We start from the raw sequence: 8,282 nt of genomic DNA on the forward strand, positions 1-8,282 counted from the left end.
GTGAGCTCCCATAGGCTTTGGGTTAAGATAGACCTCTGCGTCCACACTCCTAGTATCCCCTTGGGTTAGTTTCAAGTGATCTCCTATAAGATTGGGTTGAGATAGGCTGCCACATCCATTGGCTACACAAGGATTTCCAACAATGCCATTTAGGAGCAACCCTACCTCCATTGCCCCACCTATCATGAAATTGTATTATTGCCTTTATTGGGATTCATGAAGTTCCCTCTCCACCTTCTTCTCTTATTCAAAATAGATGTGTCTCTCTCTCTTCTTGAGAAATTTAATGGCATAGATCATAGTCTCTCCAAGGTTTGGCCCACCCTCAGACCATCAAGAAGATCACCTATTTCTTCTTGGTTGTCTTGTCAACTTAGAGGAGCAAGCAATAGGTAGAAACCCACACCACTTTAACTTCCAAATATATGAGATCTTAGGTTTCATATGAACACTCCCCAACCCCTAAGGAGTTGATTCATGTCCTTGAGGTCCATGATGAAATGCTACTATAGATGTCAGGGTGACCACCACTAGCCTAGTAGATAACCCAGTTGTAGGAGATTCGAGAGTTAGGCTCCCCTTGCATTTAATATTATTCATTTTATCAAGTATTGTTAGGTCTACAACAACTCCCGCCCCCCATTGTTAAAAATGATGAAAACAATAGGGTTCCTTTTTTTTTGTTTTTTGTTTTTGTTTTATATGTTTATTAAAAAACCTTCCAAAAAAAGTCTAAGTAATAAAAGATTTTCTTTTAGTTAGAATAAACTTTCAGGTCAGATAGGTCGGAGGTCAATCTGCGCAATATTTTTTTTCAAGTCATCCCAACTCCCTCTCATTCTGACCTCTCGAATTCTAGATTTTTGTTTTTTTTTCCTGTCTCCCGATTCTCGACTCCCTCGACTTCCTGAGTGATTCGATACTGCTTTTAATGATTTCATTGTTTTAAATTACACATTTTTAATAAAACCAATCATTTTGATGATTCAATATTTAGGCTATTCGATGTCAATTTAAATAATTTTTTTTAACGTTTGACAATGGTGAGGCTACAACATGGTCATGTCCAAGAATAACACTCGAATAGGGTGGGGAATTGAATCGATGACGTAACATCTAGGAGTGCCTTAACAATGCACCTGATCACCATCTATCCAAGACCCCTTGAAGACGTTAATTTAAATGTTACATTTATAAACAACCCGACCTTCCGATCTCTCGACTATGTTCTCTGCCACTTGAAATAACAGGGAGTTGGTTATTTATTACAAAAATTATTTATACTTAACATTTTTTTTAACAAAGTCGGTTATGTTGAAAATAACAACAAAAAATGTTAAAAATAACATCAAGAAAAAAAATCCTAATTTAATTTGTCATTGAATTAAATTGGGAATAAAATTGTAATTCCACATCTCATGACAACTTGTAATAGTTAAATAAGTTAATTTGATTTAGTTGGCCCAATTAATTCGAGTTGAGGGTCTAACTAGAGTCATGTAGAGTGTCTCCTACAATTAGGAGCACTAATTGAGTTTATTTTGAGTTATAATTATTTAATTCGGTCCAACTGAGTTAAAGTCTGTTAAACTAGTTCCAATTGATGGAGGAATTAGTGGGGTGTAACTTGTAGTAGTGGGGTGTAACTAACTGTAGTGGGGTGTGATCTGTAGTAGTGAGGTGTAACTTATTGTAGTGGGGTGTAACCTGCAGTAGTGGGGTGTAACTTACTGTAGTGGGGTGTAACCTACTGTAGTGGGGTGTAACCTACAGTGATCAACCAGTAAACTAAATATTCACTCATAATTAACTCATGCATGTCAGATCAGAGAAAGACCTAGTTGAGATTGGAGTTTAGGGGCAGTGTAATATCAAATGTAAAATCATCTAAATTAAACAGATGATCATGCACTGAGAAGAAGGCCTAAAATAAATCATTCCTTAATTAAAAACTCACAAATTTTGACCATTTGAATTGCATTTAAAATGAGGAATGAAGGCACAAGTTTAATCATTGTTTTGGTGAACATGAGTTGGTGAGACCAAGCAATAGGAAGCAGAAGTTTGTGCGTGGAGCTTGTGAGGGAAAGGAAGTAAGAGCTTGGAAGGATAGGAATTTGGCTAAGTATTGGCCAAAGGCAGTTAGTCAGGCAGAGGATAGAAAATACTTGTGCAAGTTGAGCTCAAGGTTGAGCATAGCATATTGTATTCATCCAAGACTTGTCTAAGAAGTAATGACATAGATAGAGATAGTGCAGAGGTTGCTCGGGCTCGAGAAAAGCATTGTAATCTTCTCATATTTTTTTTATTAATGCAATATACAAATAGCAGAGGTTTTTAGCTGTGGAATTCCCTAGGAAATCATTGTGCTATGTGTGATTGAATTCTTTCTCTTATATGCTTCATGATTTCATCGATCAATTATTGTTCCCCCTGATGAGTAGAGTAGATTCAAGTCAATTGTATTAGCATATTACAATTTGCAGTTTGAATCTACAAGGAATTTCTACATGGTATCAGAGCTAGATTTGTAGAAATTTCTACATGGTATTAGAGTTAAAATCACAATAAAAGAGAAGAATTTGAAGTTGTCCTTGTAGATTGATGGAGCTCTAGTTCATGGAAAATCTAAAAGACCCTATGTGCAAACTTCTTAATGGAGCTAGAAGGATGCTAGTGGGAAAATCAATGAGCCAATGTTTAGCAACACAAAAGGAGTTGTGATAATTGATATTGGCAGAATGAGGAGCAGAGAGATTTCCCACAGGGAGATCGGGGCTCAGAGGGTGTCTAGTTTAAGAGGGAGCAACCCTATGGAAGGTAGTACTTCAGGATATGGGGAGATCATACTCATTATTGCAGTAGTTGCAATAGTAGTGCAGAAGTAGTAGCAGAGCAGTAACAATAGCAATATAAGTAGACTAGATTTAGCTCATGCATGCAAAGCCTTGAGGAGCAAGAAAAATGTTAGAGACTTGGTGGTTGAGAGGGAGCATGAATTACCTCTCAACATGCAACCTCAGAAGCAGCCTCAACAAGTTGTGGAGCAACCACAATTGGAGAAGTAGAGAGGACACTAAGTGGAGACATCCAATCAAGTAGATACCTTCAGTAGGGGGAAATTTCAATCCATGTGGGCAGAGGGAGCACATGCAACCATACCTCCAGGCGAGAGGTGCGACGATGTGAAGCATTAGCCCCAAGAGTGTAGAAATTTGGGCAGGGTCCATTGAGGTGTTTTTTGCTTCATGGATCATTACCTTGCTACGGGGGCCCACATTATTTAGTAGCAGGAGGATCAATGTCATTCAGATACTGAGGAGTGCAGAGCAGTGTTGACAGTAGAGCATGAGGCTCGGTAGCAACACAATTTTCCCAGAAGACAATTGCAGACACAATTGATTCAGTTTATTTTGTTTGGATGCTTTTTGGTTGCATATGTTGCAGTAGAAACAACAATAGTGACAAGAGTTTCATGCATAACATTGCAAAGGTATTGGATTGGGATAGTCGTGAATCCCTTTCTTATTGAGAGGGAGTGTTGAAAATAGCAACAAGAAATGTTAAAAATAGCATTAAGAAAAAAATTTCCTAATTTAATCTGTACTTGAATTAAATTGGGAATAAAATTGTAATTCTACATCTCATGACAACTTATAATAGTTAACTAAGTTAATTTGACTTCAGTTAATTCGAGTTGGGGGTCTAACTAGAGTCATGTAGAGTGTCTCCTACAATTAGGAGCACTAGTTGAGTTTATTTTGAGTTGTAATTATTTAATTCAGTCCAACTGAGTTAAATTCAGTTAACATAGTTCCAACTGATGGATGAATTAGTGGGAGGTCCTGTAGTGGGGTGTAACCTGCTATAATGGGGTGTAAACTGTAGTAGTGGGTGTAACTTACTGTAGTGGGGTGTAACATATAGTAGCGGGGTGTAACCTGTAGTAGTGGGGTGCAACTTGCAGTAGTGGGGTGTAACTTACTGTAGGGGGGTGTAATCTACAATAGTGGGGTGTAACTTACTGTAGTGGGGTGTAACCTGTAGTAGTGGGGTGTAACATGTAGTGATCAACCAGTAAACTGAAGATTCACTCATAATTAACTCATGCATGTCAGATCAGAGAAAGACCCAGTTGAGATTGCATTTAAGGGACAATTTATTATCAGTTGTAAAATCATCTAAATTAAATAGATGGTGCATGCAGTCAGAAGAAGGCCTAAAATAAATCATTCCCTAATTATAAAACTCACTAATTTTAACCAATTGAATTTCCTTTAAAATAAGGAATGAAGGCACACATTTAATCATTGTTTTGGTGAGCACGAGTTGGTGAGACCAAGCAATAGGAAGCACAAGTTTGTGTGTGGATCTTGTTAGGGAAAGGAAGTAGGAGCTTCGAAGGCTAGGAATTTGGCTAAGTATTGGCCAAAGGCAGTCAGTCAAGTAGAGGATAGAAAATACTTGTGCAAGTTGAGCTCAAGGTTGAGCAGAGCATATTGTATTCATCCAAGAATTGTCTAGGGAGCAGTGAGATAGATAGAGATAGTACAAAGGTTGCTTGATATTGAGTAAAGCATTGTAATCTTCTCATATTTTCTGATTAATGCAATATACATATAACATGGGTTTTTAGCTGTGGCTTTTCCCAGGAAATCATTGCGTTATGTATGATTGAATTCTTTCTCTTATATGCTTCGTGATTTTATCAATCAATTATTGTTTCCGCTAATGAGTAGAGTAGATTCAAGTCAATTGTTTTAACATATTACAATTTGCAGTTTGAATCTATAAGGAATTTCTACATGGTATCATAGCTAGATTTGTAGAAATTTCTACAGGTTATGATATATTCATTCGAAAAGAGGAGGGAGATAAACTCCATAATACAAAACTTTTGAGCAGATAAGGAAGGAAGCAGTAACAAAATTCCTAGATCTGTTGATTCCTGCTTTTATATGAAGCTGGAAAATTCATAGTTTACCTACTACATTTTGTTTGTATGTTCTAAAATATTGCTAGAGAAACAAAATACATTTGTTATTCATGATTAACTAAGGATTGATTCAAAGCAGATATAGGGAAAGCATTCTGATTGACTAAGAGAAGATTCTAATGAGTTCTGAGACAAAACTGAAACTGTCTCTTCCTTTCATTCTTTATTGATCGATTTTTCTTCCTTCTGCTGGTACCCACTGCAATGATCATTTGAGTTTGAGTTCTCTCCGAACTTCTTTCCAACCATATCTTGCAGAGACTGGAGACCATGCTCAATATGAGCGCAACATTGATTGAGCTTGTCAATGTCATTCCTGTGGGTTGTGCATTGATGGAATAGAAACCCATGTTTTGAAGAACATCGATCCTTCCATTGGTTATGAAACTTTCTGATCTATTCCAACTGTTCTCTAATAGTGATGCAGTGGGGGCAACAATTGATCAGATCCATTGAAAAAAGATCTGGGACTCTGAAGGCTCATATATAAGGAGAACACAATGAAGAGAAAGAATGTTGCAGGAATGCAGAGAGATGACAAAGGGAGGCTCGCTAAAAGGATGATGGATGTGACAATGTCGGAGAGGCGAGAAGGGATGAGGGAGCCCAGATGGCAGCATGAAGATGCATGGAGGGGAGTAGAGGGGGAAATATAAAGAGGGAGGAGGGAAGAACAGAGATCTGTGAACCTTGAGGAGAAACACACATAGGTATTCAGTCTGCAAAAAAGACAAGGGGTACGAAAACAAGGAGGGTCTCCTATCTGCTTGGGAGTTGGAGCAATGACTATAAGATATCTTTTGTAGATTTCGATTGAGATAGGCATTAGATGGGATGGGACAAGTTTTGGATTTATTTGTGATCCAATTGTGCATGTGAATAGAGGAGAAATTATGGAATGAATTTTAGGAAGATCTCCTCATTGATTATGACCTCTCCTTGGGGTATGCTACAAGCTTTATTTGCTAGATCGTCAACTATACCATTATTTTCTCTGAGAACATGATAATATGAGATCTCTCCAAGATTATTCATATAATGTTGTATTTTGGAAACAATTTGAGCAAGGTCAACATTCTTGGGGGTCCTTCTTTTGACCATCTACTAGATAAGAATAGTTGAGTCACCAAATACTATCTGATTCATGTAATTTTTGTCACAGAGAATCTGGGCACCCAACAGAAAGCCATAGGCCTCAGCCCTGTTGTTTGATTCAATACCCAAATCCCACTCAAAAGAGGAAGAGATTGATCCCTGATGATTGAAAATGATACCTCCAACTCCAGCGAGACCAGGGTTTGATTTGGAGGTGCCATCAAAGAAGAGGCAGGGCCTATTGAGAGAATTGTATTTTATTTTATTTTTAAATAGAGCGGTTAATATATTATAGATCAACGGTTGGGCCGTGGCCTAATCAACCGACATTACAAGGAAATTTTAAGATCATTGTGCCTTTCTACTCCTAACATTTTTCCTTTAAAGTTTTGAGACTTAAAGGTGCATCACATTGGCGATTGAAGGTTATAAAGAGGCGCCTTATGACACAAAAAAGAGCGATTAGCGAGCCCCGAGCAATCGCATCGGAGGAAAGCTGTCGGCAGTATCAAGACAAAGACCCAGACTTTTGGCGATGCGATCGGCCCCCGAAAGTTAAGGCCCCTAGATACTTGTCGGGCCTTTTAAAATTGAATGTATATGAATAACCCATAAAGCCTTCCGTCAGTGTTGAATTCTTATAAACCATTATGAAGAGAATTTCCGCAAAGCAATCTTTTCCACCTTAGTACGATCTTGGCACACAATTCGAGGTTCCACCTTTATCGGTATTGGGAATCGACACATCCTCAGCTCTCTTTGCAATACTTCTCCTCCACGACCGATATGCGATTTAAGCTGTCAGACTTCAAACTTTTTGGGCTCCTGCATATAACCACTTCGGGTCCGCGCCCATCGGCCCTTCGCAACGCTCTTGGCTCTACCAAACCCCGATCCCGATCGGCCAACTTGTAAAATGAACTTCCGCCATTGATCTACTTTGGTTAGATTCGACGGTTCTCTCTTGTTTCGGACTTCAGACATTTTTTAGGCTCGGGCACATTACCACATCGGGTCCGCACCCATCGGCCCATCACAGAAGCTCGTGTCTCTACCAAACCCCAATCCCCGATCTGCCAACCTGCATGTTGAATCTCCACCGTTGATCTATTTTGATTAGATCCGACGGTTCCCATATGTTTCGGGTTGATAACCCACCCGTGGGTTAACCGCCCGATAAAGCAGTTTCCCCACCCTCCGCCGTTGCTACGTGTCCTCCTCTTAGTGGAATCAGAGCCAAGCTCACGATACCACTTACCACTGCTAATGCCGCCTGAAAAACCACTCGTGGCTAGAAAACTGCCCTTCCGCTGCGTTAACTTCTGCGCTCTTTCACGAGCGATGACCCTTGATCTGCTCCAATGATCGGTTCTAGTAGTTCTAATTGGTTCATCTGATGCTGGATCTGGACCGTTGATTACTGAGATCCAGCGGTTGCTCGGGGCATGTTTTGCTTGGTGCATCGCTGTTAAGCTATGGAATGGCGGTCCATACGGGTTCATCTGAGTTTTTTTTGAGAAACCCTTGAGTCAAACAACATCGTTGGATTTGATATCTGCCTCCTTATTTGAGGTGCGGAGAATGTGAAAGAAGGAGGAAGAGGTAAAGAAACTCAGCAAGCCCCGCAACCTCTAGAGAGTGTTGTTGAGAGCCGAATTGCTTAGGTGCTCATCTGAGTTTATTGTCTTTATCAAGAGCTCTAAGTCTCCGAAGACTTGGAGAGCTGTGTGACCATGCTCCTGGGCAATCTGGCAGCCTTTAAGAAGCCCTAGAATTTCGGCTTGGTTGTTGGTACTCTGTCCTAGACCCCAGCTGTAGCTATCTATACGGGAGCCATCTTGAGAGTAGACCACTCCACCAGCACCAGAGATCCCTGGGTTGCCTTTGGAGGTGCCATCGAAGAAAACAGTTACCTTTCCCTTCTTCCTCCACCAGGTTTGGAACTCTGTATCTGGTGTTCTGATGCGCCAAGTAGGATTAAATGTGGGGCGAGCAGGTACTTCTTTGCTGACCCGAGCAAGAAGGGTACCCAACCAGCTTCGTTCTTCAGTTATGAGAGTGTCATCTAACTTACTGGGGTAGTTCCCTAGAGCCTCCATCAGGGCTGCCTTAGCTTTGGCTACCACAGACAAGGGAGAGGATGGTACATTGTTGAATATCCAATTATTTCGGGCGAGCCAGAGTTTCCAGC

Source organism: Pinus tabuliformis, chromosome 8, assembly GCF_031772625.1.
Source record: "Pinus tabuliformis cultivar Carrire ecotype Pingquan chromosome 8, CPIR1, whole genome shotgun sequence".
In the NCBI taxonomy this organism is placed as follows: Eukaryota; Viridiplantae; Streptophyta; class Pinopsida; order Pinales; family Pinaceae; genus Pinus; species Pinus tabuliformis.